A 7,159-nucleotide genomic window follows, 5' to 3' on the forward strand; every position below is an offset into this window, starting at 1 on the left:
ACAAAAGCTAAGCTTACAGCTCAGCAGTACTTATTAGCAATCTCATAGTCCTTAGTGGCAGCATGCCCTTGAAATATATGTGGTGTCTCCCTGGTCAAAGTTGTAGACTCTATCACTTTTTTTTTAGTCCCCCTGAATACTGTTAAAGACATTAACAAGGAACCGCTGGGCTGCTTGTGAAAGAGCCCTGAAGAAACCAAGGCTCTAGACACTTGAAAGCACTGGCCACTAGGGGGCAGTGGAGAGCCACAGACAGCTGTCAGGATGCCTGTAACAAGGTTGTTATATTTGAAACTTTCTTTCTTTCTTTCTTTCTTTCTTTCTTTCTTTCTTTCTTTCTTTCTTTCTTTCTTTCTTTCTTTCTTTCTTTCTTGCTTGCTTGCTTGTTTGCTTGCTTGCTTGCTTGCTTGCTTGCTTGCTTGCTTGCTTTCTTCCTTCCTTCCTTCCTTCCTTCTTCTCCTTCCTTTCTCCCTTCCTTTCTCTCTTCCTTTCTGTCTTTCTTTCTTTAATAAAATGTTATTGCAAGTCAATGCAAATGTTGGGTTGCGTGCAGCCTGTGGGGCATCAGCTTCAGTTTTAATTGGATGACTCAGGTCCGTCCATCTGAGGAGCACCCAACTCAGCACCCCCATCATCCTTCCTCCACTCCGTCCCCCGCCCCGGTTTGCCACAGTCATGGTCCTTTGCCTATATATAGCAAGCCCACGAGTTTCAGTTCTGCCTTATCCAGCCCTGCCTGCCCTGCACCTGTGCAGACTCGTTCCCTTCAGACCAGATGTGCACCAAACTGGTTGCACATTTCTGGTACTTTCTGATCAGGAACCAAAGAACTTCGCCTTGAGTCCCAGGTCCTGTCATATCCTACTAGGAAATCTTGGTCACATCTACCATCTTCACCAGGTCTCAGTTTTGCATCAGGAAAATGGGTGTATTGGAATACATCTGCCACAGTCTCTATTATCATCTTCCTACTCTTCTTTGATTCTACAAAAAAACAAAAAACAAAAAACAAAAAACAGAAAACAAAAAAACAAGAGAGAGCCCATTTCTGGGTTCTGGTGCCTTATTCCTGTCATCCTAAGTACTCAGGAGGCTGAGATTCGAAGATCACAGTTCAAAGCCAGCCCGGGCAGGAAAGTCTGTGACACTCTGATCTCCAATTAACCACCAGAAAATCGGAAGAAGAGCTGTGACTCAAGTGCTAGAGAGCTGGCCTTGAGCCAAATAAATCTCAGGGCAGCATTCAGGCCCTGAGTTCAAGCTCCTGCCCACCCCACCCCACCCACACAGAAATCATGTACTATGTGTTTGTGTGTGTGTTTGTGTGATGGTACAAAGACTTGAATTGAGGGCCTTGTGCTCTTGCTTAGCTGTTTTTTTTTTGATCAAGGTTGACACTCTACCACTTGAACCACACCTCCACTCATGATTCATGGTTCAATAAAAGGGCTTTAGTAGCAGCTCATAAAATGACATTACCAAGCACCAGAGGAAAGGGTGGTCTTGCTTTGTTCTCTCTAGCTTCTAGAAAACATTTAAACTCACGGAAAGGAGCAGACATTACTGGCAGCTGTCTGAAATGTCCAGCTTTTCCTTTGGATTTTTCTGTTCATCCTTTCACAGAGATCAGCTTTTTATTTTTTATTTTATCTGTGCCAGTCTTAGGGCTTGAACTCAAGGCCTAGGCAACCGTCTCTGAGTTTTTTTACTCAAGGCTAGCATTCTGCTACTTGAGCCACACAGCTCCATTTCTGACTTTATTTTAGTGGTTTATTGGAGATAAGAATCTCACAGACTTTCCTTCCCCGGGCTGGCTTTGAACTTCAATCCTTAAATCTCAGCCTCCTGAGTAGCTAGGATGAGAGGTGATCTTTCTTTACCTGGGTTGCTGTGCTGGTTGCATGTTTTGTGTAATGTATTACCAAGTTGCTTCATTCATAATAAGGAATCCAAGGCTGAGAACACTTAATTGGGATTGTGAAGTATGTGCATAAATTAAATGACAGCCTCGAGTCAGACTCCAGTTTTCAAGTGTCACTCTTTCATGACATTAAAATACTCCTCAGGTACCACAGAAGCCTTCATTCCAAAATGAATACTCTGTGTAACTCATTAATGGATACAGAATAAAAAGAGAAATGAATCCTGTTACCTACCAAAAAGCTAGCTCAGCTCCTTAGTGATAGGGAAAAATAAATATTGCAAACACAGGTTTGAAATGAAATTTTTTAAATTTTATTTTATTTTATTTGTGAACATACTGTACAGAGGAGTTACAATTACATGGGCAGGATAATGTGTACATTTCTTACCAAGCATTGCAGCCTCCTCCTTTGTTTACCGTTCACATCCCTTCCCAGACTCCCCCCTCCCCCCCAATCCCAATCCTTCTCCTTCCCCCCCATTCCCCCCCCAAAGCGACGTTGTAAAGCTCGTTTTGGACATGACAACTTGTACTTCTCATTGTTGCAACAGGTCCACCTGTATCCTTAAACAACTGGTTTTTCCCCATCTCCTCCACAAGTTATACTGACATCAAATATAGTGAAAGCAGGGGTTATAATGTGGGGGAGGGACATACAGAGCAACAAAGAGATAATCTTATAAATGTGTTAGAAACACATGCATGAAAGAAAAAAACTTTAAAATACACATCTAAGGGTTCATTTTCCTGACATCACATTATCTGACCTTTTCCGCTTGACTCATACATATACTAGATATTACAAATAAGGGAAACCATGGGACCTATGTTTCTTTGGGCCTGGCTTACTTCACTTAATATAATTTTTTCCAAGTTTTTCCATTTCCTAACAAATGGAGCAATGTCATTCTTTCTGATGGAGGCATAGAATTCCATTGTGTATATATACCACATTTTCTTGATACATTCATCTACTGAGGGGCATCTGGGTTGGTTCCATATCTTAGCTATGGTAAATAATGCTGCAATAAACATAGTTGTGCTGGTAGCTTTAGTGTGGTCCTGTTTGTAAACATTTGGGTAAATGTCCAAAAGTGGGATTGCTGGGTCATAGGGGAGTTCTATGTGAAGTCTTTTGAGGAACATCCATACTGCTTTCCAAAGTGGTTGAACAAGTTTACATTCCCACCAACAATGAAGTAAGGTTCCTTTCTGTCCACATCCCCTCCAGCATCTGTTGTTGTTAGAGTTCTTGATTTTTTGCTGTTCTAACTGGAGTGAGGTGATATCTGAATGTTGTTTTGAGTTGCATTTCTTTTATGGCTAGGGATGTTGAACATTTTCTTCATGTGTTTTTGGCCATCCTTCTTTCTTCTTCAGAGAAGTTTCTCTTTAAGTCTTTCGCCCACTTATTTATTGGGCAGTTGTTTCTTTGAGGATTTGTTGTTGGGTGGTTTAATTTTTTGAGTTCCAAGTATATTTTAGATATGAGACCCTTGTCCGTTGTATGGCTAGTAAAGATCTTCTCCCAATCCATGGGCTTTCTATTGATCTTGCTAGCTATGTCATTTGCCCTGCAGAAGCTCTGCAACTTCATGCAATCCCATTTGTCCAACCTTTCTTTGATTCGTTGTGTTTCCGGGTCTCTATTCAGAAAATTTCGGCCTGAGCCAAGAAGACCTAGTGTTTCTCCTATTCCATCCTGTAATGTTTTCAGAGTGTCTGCTTTGAGTTCAAGGTCTTTGATCCATTTGGAGTTGATTCTGGTGCAGGGTGATATATAAGGATCTAGCCTTAGTTTTCTACATGTAGTTAACCAATTTTGCCAGCACCATTTACTGAAGAGGTTGTCTTTCTTCCATTCTATTGGTTTAGCTCCCTTATCGAAGATTAGATGGCTATAGGTCTGTAGGTTCATTTCTGGGTTTTCAATTCTATTCCATTGGTCCTGAGGTCTGTTCTTATGCCAATACCAAGCTGTTTTGATTACTATGGCTTTATAGTAGAGTTTGAAGTTTGGTATTGATATTCCTCCAGCAGTGTTCTTTCCATTGAGGAGCGTTTTTGCTATTCGGGGTCTTTTATTGTTCCATATGAATTTTTGGATTGCCTCTTCTATTTCCTTGAAGAATGAGGTTGGAATTTTGATTGGTATTGCATTGAATTTGTAGATAACCTTGGGAAGTATTGCCATTTTCACGATGTTAATCTTTCCAATCCAGGAGCATGGGAGGTTTTGCCATTTTTTAAGTTCTGTGTTGATTTCCTTTTTTAAGATTTTCAAGTTTTCATCATAGAGGTCCTTCACTTCTTTAGTTAATTCCTAGGTATTTTATTTTTTGTGGGGCTATTACAAATGAAGTTGCTTTCCTAATTTCAGCCACACTTTTCTCATTGTTGGCATACAGAAAAGCCATTGATTTTGGGGGGTTAATTTTATAACCTGCTACTTTGCCAAAGTTTTGAATCAGCTTGAGTAATTTGGGAGTGGAGTCTATGGGATTCTTTAAATACAAGATCATGTCATCTGCAAAGAGGGAGAGTTTTATGAAATGAAATATTTTAGAAAGAGCAACATCAGGATTATTTTTACTCCTCTTCTTTTTGTTTTTTTATTTGTTGTTTATTGTGGATTCCATTGCATCATGAAAATAAATGGACAATGTCAGCATTTTCTCCTCCCAGCTGGATCCCAGGTTGGCAACGTTTTACTCCCATATAGGAAAAAAAAACCCTACAATCTCATAAAATTTAAGGTTATTAAGTTGCAACTGAATAATCCATGAGAAAATTATGAAACATTTATGGTGGAATATTGAGAACTTCCAGAGTAAAGAAGCCATTTGGGGGTTTCCCCCTTGCCAAACTTGGGTAGCTCCACCTCGCTCTCCTGGCTTTTTGCTGTTACCTCAGATGATCCGAGGTGGCTAACGGCCCTTCTGATTTGTCTAAAAGATACCTCAGAACCTGGCAAAGCTAGGCACCGGGATGGCTCACACTGATAATCCTAGCTGCAGATTCCTAATGAAGACCCTGAGATCTGAGGACTGTAGTTTGAAGCCAGCCTGTTCAGGAAAGTCCATGAGACTCTTATCCCCAATGAGCCACCAGGAAACAGGAAGTGGAACTGTGGCTCAATTGGTGGAGTGCAATGCGCAGGCCCTGAGTTCAAGATCCAGTACAGGCACACATACAACATTTGCCTCTGATTAGGAAGCTGAGTTCCAAGAAGAGGCAGGTTTTACCCAATCCAAGTTAAAGGTAGATTTCAACCCTAAATCTTATGCTACTGTACTGGAACCTTACTTATTTTGTTCTTATTTATTTATTATTTATATATTTATTTATAATAATTATTATTATATATTTAATATATTTTTGTCAGGGGCTTGAACTCAGGGCCTGGGTGCTGTCCCTGAGCTCTTTTGCTCAAGGCTAGTGGTCTACTATTTTGAACCACAGCACCACTTCTGGTTTTCTGGTGGTTCATTGGAGATGAGTCTTGCAGACTTTCTTGCCCAGGGTTGGCTTTGAACATGCATCCTCAGATCTAAGCCTCTTGAGTAAGTAGGATGACAGGTATGAGCCACTAGTGCCTAGCTCTGAATCTTATTTACAGAGGAATAAATTAAGACACATAGTCACTCCTGTCAGAACTTCTCAGAGCAAGGACCAAAGCCAGCATTTGTCCCCAGTGCTTTTTTCCTAATGTGAAGAAGACAGGTTCGGAGTTTCTTAGAGGGGTTGGAATGCCAGCCTCAATCCCCGACAGTAAGGAGGAGATTCTTCATCTGTGCCTGGATGGTTATTCTAAAGCACAGGCATTTGGCAGTGAAGTGCTATATCCTGTCATGGTTACTGTATGGGTATAATGTGCTCCCTGATCAAAACACACACATTTGAATTCCAGTGTCATCTGACTCATTAAACCAGGGCACCAAGGTTGATACTCTTCAACTCAAGATAGACATGACAAGGAAGTCCAAACTCATCTGAAGCAGCATTGGTTGGTATCTGCAGGAATGATATCAGACTAAAGAAATCTCTCAAGAGAAAATTCTACACTGCAAACCCCAGGCAGAGGAAATCTCGAACATGATATCACAAAAGCCCTCAATTGTCACTTGATCATATTCTGTAATACTCCATTTACCAAGATCCAGCACCTAAAATTAACATTCTTTCAGAACCACTTAGAATCACCAACCATCTATCACTATGATTGATCTCTTCTGTCCATCCTCACATCAGGCCCTAAAACAGGGAGAGACCAATCATAGGGGCACAGCACCCCCTGCTGCCAGGTTTGCCACAGGACACTGTTAAATGAACAAAGAACAAGTGCTAATATTGGGTACCATCTTGGATTGGCTTGCATGGGCAATCTGTCTTTTACTGTGTTCTTTTTTATAATCTAAGCTCTGAGACTCTTATCTCCAATTAATCACAGTGAAAGCTGGAAGTGAGCTCTGGCTTAAATGGTGGAGTGCTAACCTTGAGCACAAAAACTCAGGGACAGCACTCAGGCCCAAAGATCAAGCCCTGGGATGGGGGAAAAAAAGAAAAGAAAAGAAAAGAAGGAAGGAAGGAAAGAAAGAAGGAAGGAAGCAAGGAATGAAGGAAGCAAGGAAAGAAGGAAAGAAGGAAGGAGAGAAAGAAAATTTCTTATCACAGGGACAGAAACAGGAATAGCAGAATTAATTGAAACCCACATTGTACTATGCACATCACTGGAGAAAACCCACAGACTTTAGATTTCCAGAGTGGTAAACTACTATTCTTCTAGGAATTCTGCTCCATTTAAGGATGTGGTATACCGATTTGTTGTTGGCCTTCCATTCTCCCCAGCATCCTTCTTTCTCCCATGCCTCCCTGCTCTGTCAGTAGATCATCTAGGCCCCACCCAACAGTCAAGAAGAAATTAGAGCACCTCTTTTCCCATGCTTCTGATTTTCAATTACACCAGTATAATGTACTTAAAAGTCAGTCTTGTATTTGGAAAGAGAAATCTAGCCAGGTGGTAATTTCATTGCTCTGTCAATTTTTAAAGAAGATTCTATGTAAGTGCAGCGATTGGCTCTCTGCCACACTGCCAGCCAACAGCAAGCTAGTGTCTATATGGACAAGGAGATGCCAGCAGAGCCCCTGGGTGCATACCACAGCTGGCAGGAAAAGTCCCTGCCTCCCTTCTAGTACCTTCTGGGACTTTGCAGGAGTTTCCTTTGGGATAAAACC

Source organism: Dipodomys merriami, unplaced genomic scaffold (assembly GCF_024711535.1).
Source record: "Dipodomys merriami isolate MVZ:Mamm:240054 unplaced genomic scaffold, mDipMer1.0.p SCAF_931, whole genome shotgun sequence".
Taxonomy (NCBI): Eukaryota; Metazoa; Chordata; class Mammalia; order Rodentia; family Heteromyidae; genus Dipodomys; species Dipodomys merriami.